The sequence below is a fragment of the Schistocerca americana genome, chromosome 7 (assembly GCF_021461395.2).
Source record: "Schistocerca americana isolate TAMUIC-IGC-003095 chromosome 7, iqSchAmer2.1, whole genome shotgun sequence".
Taxonomy (NCBI): Eukaryota; Metazoa; Arthropoda; class Insecta; order Orthoptera; family Acrididae; genus Schistocerca; species Schistocerca americana.
In genome coordinates this window covers 190,220,285-190,229,012 of record NC_060125.1, presented here as the reverse complement: position 1 = coordinate 190,229,012, position 8,728 = coordinate 190,220,285, and the positions used below count along the sequence as shown (strand labels likewise).

The following is an 8,728-nucleotide window of genomic DNA, read 5'->3' as shown; positions in this document are numbered from 1 at the left end:
TAATCGCAAATCTTTTGGCTACGAAACACTATTTGTCAACATAATCTCAATTCAGTGCGATGGCTTTACGTCTCGTCACTGGGAGGGTCACTCTACTGATCGACGTCGGAGCCAACATTTGCTCCATCAACAGCCTCCCCATCATCCACGTTCTGCTTCCCGTGGAGCTCATCCTTAATTGGGGCAAACTAATGCAAGTCGGAAAGGTGCAAGATCCGGGCTGTAGGGTGGATGAGGAAGAACAGTCCAATGATGTTTTGTGAGCTCCCTTCGTGTGCGCAAACTTGTGTGAGGGCTAGCGTTATAATGGAGAAGTTCGATTGCATTTTTGTGGCAACGAACATGCTAAAGTCGTTTCTTCAATTTCCTGTGAGTAGCAGAGCTGTCTGCAACCGGCTGGCACGCGGGAGATCGGACAGGTTCGCACGAACTTACTGCGATGATGACAGACTCCGCGCCCAACGATTTACTGTGCTTTTGTTCACTGCCAGGTCTCTGTAGACATTGTGCAAGCGCCTATGAATAACTGCAATACTCTGTTGTTTCGCCAAAAGAAACTGAATGATATTTCTCTGTTGGGAACGCACCTCCGCTACACACACCATTTTGACGGCTACGTACGAATAGCGTCGCCACCTAACGGAACTTCATGAAACGATAGTGGCTGAAGCTGGAATATTCCACAGTGTCCCAAAACAAATTCCTCATGTTTTCACCCGAAACTGGCCGAGAAAGAAAAATGTATTACATTACTTAACGACCGGACCTCGTACTTAAGCTACTAAAGAAATTTTGTGATCGCAAATGTAAGACTTTTGGAGAAAAGGAGTAACTGCGCACATTAGGATGTTCAGTCAGTTGGTGTTTCCATTTTCATGCATGATATTTCGACGACTGATCCAGTCGCCTTCTTCAGGTCCTTCGTGCTGTACTGTTCTTGTACTCGCTATCCGCGCGCCAACCACATAGTAGAAGACCATCTATGCTAAAAGAGGTTTCAAAAGAATGAAAACTTTGTTGATACCAAAGGAAACGAATTCCCTTAGAACGTTGGAAGTGTTCCCCGAGGTTTGTCTGGAGTGTACTACCAAGTGACAGCTATGCGAGTACACACAAATTTTAAGCACTCCGTCTTCAAGCCACTAGTGGCCATCGGGACCATCCGACCGCCGTGTCATCCTCAGATGAGGATGCGGATAGGAGGGGAGTGAGGTCAGCACACCGCTCTCCCGATCGGTATGATGGTATTCTTGGCCGAAGCCGCCACTATTCGGTCGAGTAGCTCCTCAATTGGCATCACGAGGCTGAGTTCACCCGAAAAATGCCAACAGTGCATGGCGGCCTGGATGGTCACCCATCCAAGTGCCGACCACGCCCGACAGCGCTTAACTTCGGTGATCTCACGGGAACCGGTGTATCCACTGCGGCAAGGCCATTGTCACACACAAATAGTAAGGGGTGAAAGTACTGAAATAATGTTTGAAACGTGGTATCGTGAAGAAATGTTTGTCAAGTGAAACGTACTTATTGACATATTGAGGAAGGAGGAAGAACTTCTACGAACAGGAGGCGAGACAGGAATGAAATGATTGTATGACATTGTTGACCGGGAGATTCCGTGCAGCATTATTCGGCCACCTGATACAAGTCTTTCTATTTGACGCCATTTTGCCACATTGCGTCGATGAAATGATTAACACAACACAAACACCCAGTCCCCCGAGCGAAGAAAATCTCTGAGCCGGACGGGAATCGAAACTGGAACCCTGTGTTATAGGAGCTGGCATACTAACCACTAAACCACGATCTGAGGTCTATAGGACAGAAAATTACTGTAAACGTCAGAAATTTGGTAAAACATCTTTGCTGGGTACGAAGAAACTTCGTACAAGAAAGAAAAATGTTTGGAAGAGGGAGAGGGGAGGATGTTTGAAACACGATGACACTGAAATTCCAGTACATACCTATCGTAAACAGACGTGCAGGAGAAGAAGAGATTCCATTAATGTTATCCGATTCGGGAAGGTCTTCAGAATAGCCATCGACTTATACCACTTTCTCTTCGTTTTGTCAGCTGTCAGACTCGGTGGATGTCAGAAAGGGGCCAATTTGTGAACTAAAGAGGATTATGCAGCGGTTTGTACTGTAGACTGGAATGTCACATAATAGAAGGAAAGAGCAACACGACGTAGCAGCTTCCACAAGCCAGTCACATGCGACTTCAGAGAACACGAAAAGCCTTCAGCAGTTGACAGCGCAACATTACTGTCGCACAGCGTCTTACGTTGGATAGTGGCGCAAGAGAGACCTGCTGTGTATCTACGAAGGCTGCTCGGAAAGTAAGATCCGATCCATCGCGAAATGGAAACCACTGTGAAAATCATTACGTTTTATTTGGAACAGATAACCTTCCAGCTATTTCTCTAGACAGTCACCGCTCCGACTTAAGACATTTCTCGTAGCGATGTATCAACTTTGCCGTACCTTCGTCATAGAAGGCAGCGACCTGTGCTTTCCGCGACTTCTCTGAGCTGGTCTGCAGCTCGTTTTCCGTAACAAAATGTTGTCTTCATAGCCAAGGGTTCATGTGCGCAGAGATGAAACTCAAGATAACCCAATTAAGGGCAGTATTGTGGGTAATAAAACACTACTAATCGAAAACGCCGGCCGGTGTGGCCAAGCGGTTAAAGGCGCTACAGTCTGGAACCGCGTGGCCGCTACGGTCGCAGGTTCGAATCCTGCCTCGGGCATGGATGTGTGTGCTGTCCTTAGGTTAGTTAGGTTTAAGTAGTTCTACGTTCTAGGGGACTGATGACCTTAGAAGTTAAGTCCCATAGTGCTCAGAGCCATTTGAACCATAATCGAAAACGCTCCAGGAGCATCTTCATTGCCCCTGCAGAGTGCGGCCGAGAATTCTAATGAAGAAGGAAACCCATTGTATGGGCCGCATGACGACAGGCGAAATCCCTCATACCAGGCTGTAGGCACCATTTGTTAGACATATTTACGTGCTCACTGTGCGCTCAGAACAGAAAAGAGCGATGTGACGTGATCGACCGGCATAGAAGAGACAATGCCCAACAAATCTGTGCAAAGCTTCATTCGATTTTCACTGTGGTTTCCATTTCGTGTCTGATCGGACCTTTCTTTTCGAACAGCCCTCTACATTACTAAACGACTGACCTGGTGCACGGTCAGCCAGTCACAGTTACACGTTGCCTATCTAACGGTTTCCGGGGGCAAAAAATTTGATTTTTTGGTATTACATGCAATTATTGACCGAACTGAAAAATTTGTAACGCTGTCATAATCTACTCATTAAGCCGTATAGTCTATGTTAAAGGTTTAAGACAAAAGGAAGTTGGAAACTGTGTTTGTTTCGAGGAATCGCTACTCAAGGCACGTGAATATCCAGATCATATTTGTAAAATATTTGAGAATAAGAACATTAAGTGACTTAAGTGCTCATAGTTTCAAACACCCACCAAAGGAAACAAGTTTGAAGCTTACTGGATTTCAGCTGTTCATGAAGTAAAACTCCAGTATTAGACATGACCAGTTAGCTTTTACAACTAACTCTGTTCACAACCCCTTTTGCAGGCAGTATCCACATACACCTCTGAATGTACCAGTGAATTATCACTGTACGACAAACAGTTGAGGAAATATGACGTCATAAACATTGAGATGCGTGACATACAAGCTTTTGCTTAAAGTGGAGCGCATATTACGCGAACTCTACTCACTCGATGTTTGATAACCTTCCAGCAAACTTTAAAAATAATTCCAAACCTTTTCCATATTTTTTTCTCGCTTACATGCTCAACGTCAAATTTTTAACACATCAAATCGTTTACAAAATAATCAGAAGTTTTGAAGCTGGTTTACACATAGCAGTTCGATTCTTTAAAGAATCGGCAATTTACTGTTGTAAATGTAATTAATTCTGCCCTCAAACTGTCGATATGGTGCAGAATGTTTTCTGCTATGTTGGTACGATTCGGTTCAATTTTTTGCGTCATTACAACATTGCTACACTAGTAACTATTCGTTCTGATTATAAATAACATTTAAAATTGAGAAACCTCGACCATACTAGATATGAATGTTAAATTAACGCAGCACGTACAGGGTGTCTCAGGAGGAGTGTTTAATATTTACGAATATGAATCAGTGGAAGCAAAAGACATCGTATGGATCTATGCCCTATTCTGAATGATTTCCGAGCTGGAACACGTTTAATATAAATTGTTACTGATTTCCTGTATTATTCAATACATTGCCACGATTAAACATGTACTCGAATACAACAGTCAGTAATTATTACAACATGTGTTTCACAAATTATCAATTAAAATGCACTAAAACTTTGGTAAACACTCTACGATTCGAAATTCAACACGTCGGTAAGCGCAGACTCTATCTGTTGACAGCAGCAGGAGCACCACCCAAGCTGAAGTCGTAAACATAGACCATATCTGCATTAATGTAAGTGAGTGGCATTTTATCCAGCGCGTGTACAAACACAATTAACCGATGATTATCTCTGACGCACAGCCAGTCCCTCGCTCTACTTCACTCACAACACACCATGGTCAACAAGGCGTTCAACGGGACGGTTTGTTTGTGGACAGACATCTCGAGCAAACTGATTTAAGGTAACCAGGCAGTTTGGGCTAGAATAAAACGTCAAAGAGATTTGGCGGGTAAGGCAGATAATAATGCGCAAATAGCCCAGAAACAAATGCACATTAAATGTGTTTGATCTCTGAAATTATTCGGAGTAGGGCATATAACCACAAAAACTTTTCTGTTTCAAATTAGCTTTCTTATTATACCCCGCACTTTTTAACACATATTTAGATGCTGCAATACGTGGATCCAGGTATTTCGACAGATAGGCAATTCACCGCCAGTCCATGACATTTCAGGCCTGGTTTAATAAATAGTCTACATACTCTTCCCCCACTTGTGTACAGTACACAGAACGCTCATAGAACCATATGAAATTGTCCGAAAAATCCTCCTTTAGGTTGTTGTTCAACTCGCTCGTAACATTCGCAGATTTTTCAGTAATAGCGAGCCATCAGAGAGTCATTCTTCACTTTGTCGTTTTGTGGTAGTTTCGTAATGACATCACAAAGTCTCGTCACCCGTCGTAATATTTCCCGTAAATGAATTGTCAGCGTTTTTATTTCAGTCAAGTCACGTCAGGTGTCCATGCATCATTGTTTTTCGTTAGAGAGCCGAATTAAATAAGCCTCGGAACTATTTGGTCGGACCACGTATTTCGTTCGTTTTATTATATGCAGGCAATCCTATACTTTTGTCCAAGAACGAAGGGACGAAAAAATCGAATATTTTTTGGCTAGAATAGGAATCCATACATATTATGAAAATGGATGTACGAAATTATGTGTTAGTTTGTGTGTATATTCACCTCTCCTCGTAAGCCACTGCACAGATTTCAACCAAACTTCTACACATATACCTTAATGTCAGGTCATTAATTGAAGGAAAGTAGTGAGTAGTATGATGTATTGATAAACGTTGAATTTGAATACGTAGTCATGTTCATGTGTAACATCTTAGCATACAAACGGTTCAACGGGAGCATTTATGATTCACAGAACCAAGTACAGGGAATATTTGCAGAAATTTAAAGCTTTGTGCAGGATCCGAATCGAAACCAGATCTCTGCCTCCCGCAGCTGAATTTCAAAACTCCACAGATCGCCACAATGGGAGCCTGACGTCTTCCAGTATCGAGCGTTATTGGTTAATAACTGCGCGTTCCTCAATTGCAACTCGTCACTAATCTTAATGAAATTGGAAATTATAAAAGTATCAAGCAATTAAAAGCATATACACTCGTTAATCTACACGCACTGTAGTCACGGAAGTTTCAATGTCGAGCGCAACTGGCTAACTGGCTAAGCACTGGTCGCATTAGACTTGTAACTCATCATTAATCTTCAAGAAATTAGAAATTGTATGATTATCAAGGAATCACTCATCTACGACAGCTGCCATTTACATACGATCAAGTGATAATATAAGAAACTGAAGCTGAACTCTAGTTTAGTATATCACTTATACCGAATACGTACAGAATGCAATTTTAAAATACCATTACATACGACGAGAGTTATGGCCTCTAAAGATAAATATCTAATACGGTGGTAAAAACTACTTAACAGGGAAATAACTCAAGATCTATCACATTTTTAGTACCTGAGCTGCGACAAAAGTTAATTATGAAACTGACGTATATGATAATCTTCATCAATATCTGGAACAATAAACGGAACATTTAACTGCAAAACCTGAAAAGATCAGAAAATTAAATTTTATAAAACAATAGCAACATCATTTCTGTTGTATGGAAGTGAGAGTTGTATGAATAAAGAGAGACATGACAGCAGACATGATATTCTTGAGGATAATATATTGTTGAAAACAATGCTAAGGGGTCAATTTTCCAGGCAGAGAAAACTAAACAGTAGGCTACTAGAAAGAGCATACAGACATGATAATTTCAATGAACAGAAATTGACAGATTTCAGCTAATCGTAGCTGAATTGTCGTAATAACAAATTTAATAGCCAACTGGAATAAAATATTATGTGTATGTCTGCACACACACAAACACACACACACACACACACACACACACACACAGAAGAGGAATTTACATAGACAAAAGGTAAGTGAAAAAATAAACAGTGAAAGACGGATGGAACGACCCAGTATCACCATAGTGATACCTTATAATATTAATTTGAAGACCTAAAATTCTTATTCATGCAAACGTCAGGACCAATTGTGCCATTTAATGTGACTTTCGCTTGTCGACATAACATGAAGTCCTCCCGTATTCACTAACGGTCGCACAGTTAATGTGTGCAGCGTGCAGTAAAGGCCGAGAGCACTTCCCGCAAGGGTTTATGACAGCAAAATAAGCTCCTCTGTGAACTCTGTGCTCTCAGCAGACCTCAAACCGAAAACTCTCGCACAATTTTTTGCCGAGCACTCAGCGCAAAAGCGAGGCAAATCCGCTTACCCATGAATTTTTCGACGCCGAACAGAAGCCGATTTTTGCGCTAACGAAAAGAAAGCTATGTTTTATGCATATAAATGTTTGCCAGTTCTTAAAACAAGAGGATAAAAAAAAGAGTGTAAATGAAGTACTTATTGCATTTCTTAGCTGTAGAAAACTCTCTCATAATAAAGTTTTTTTTCCAAGCTAATCGTCGTAACGCTAAATATATGTTACACACGAAGTATACGTTTCTTGATAATCTGTTTATTTTTGGTACGTTTTCTGCATTCAGTTGATAGTTTGTTTAGGACCAAAAGTGGCATCAAAAGTATGTTCTTTGAACATTGTCCTCGTAGTGGCGAAAGTTGTCAAAGGGAAACCTGCAGTCCGAACTTTGATACAATTTAGGAATCTCCTGTACAGAAATCATCGCTGAAGACGTAAATAATGCTAAAAGTTACAACTGACCTGACGTTCGCATGGAAGGGGAACTTCGAATTAGTATCACAAGACGCCACTACAAAAATCTAGTTCTTGTTCCATCCCTCTTTCATTGTTTATTTTTCCGTTTTATTTTTGTGTAGGTAAATTCCCCTTGTTCACGCGCGCGCGCGAGTTTGTGTGTGTATGTACGTGCGTACGACGGTTTGCGTGTACGTGGTTGCGTGTGCATGTGGGGCCTCGCGCGTGCGCTTGTGTGTGTGTGTGTGTGTGTGTGTGAAATTGTTTACATCCAGAGATACACAAATAGGAAAAATTATAGTCCTGTTAAATGGGTTCTTACATTTGCAATCATAACAGAGATACGTCAGTAGGAAAAAAGATATTACATTTTTAATAGTTCTTACATTTGTTAGCATGACAATTTAGCATTAATAAGGAAAAATCCATTCATTTTTGTTCAATTAAATTAACATTTCTGTATGTCTGTTCTAGCAGCCAACTATTTAGTTTTTCTGGCTCTTTACCACTTTTTTCGACAGAGCCCAAGAGACACTAGCTGAAATCACAGATTTCACTGAAATAATTACTAATATATCCATCTTATGAATGTTGCAGTTCTTCTTTTTCTGTGCTTGCTAAGAAACCTGGAGAGGAATTCCACGTTATGCAAGAAACCTTTGTAGTTTTCTTTTCATCCAGACATGTTTCAGCAGACTTCAGTGGTTTTATTCGTTTATTTTTCCAACTAAACTGCTGTTACATGTTAACCCTCTAAGAAATTTTTGGTAAAAATATTTACACTTGTAAAATTTTCGATTATTGTCAAATATCTTATATTGGTTTGCATACAGTACACAGCTGAGACTTCTATCATTGAGCCCAGGGGGAAAGTGGTGGTCAAATTTACTGCCGACTGTGAGGTAGCCTACAAGTTACATAATGAATTAATACGACACATCAACTCAAATACAGCACTCAGTCCAGTGAAGGCGAGCTTTTGATTCCAACAAAGTTCCCACCATTATATTAAATTTCGAGCCGAATGTAGCCTTTCTATCTTCGACAACGTTCCCATATTCCACATCACCTCTGCTGCTTCGTTCTTCCTGAGTCACCATTGACGATTTCGTAGAAAAACGTGCACTTGAAATCTGCATGTGTCTTTTTCAATTCAGTAGGTGCGGCTTGAGACAAATGTAGTTATGTCTCTTTGGTTTCGGAGTGAACCAACCTTTTCTCTTCC

General features: G+C 41.0%; 1 pseudogene; it reads right to left on the bottom strand.

Annotated features, from left to right (window-relative positions):
• Positions 1 to 1,322: 1,322 nt before the first annotated feature.
• On the bottom strand, positions 1,323 to 1,440 carry LOC124623447 (annotated as a pseudogene).
• Between the last annotated feature and the right edge of the window lie 7,288 nt (positions 1,441 to 8,728).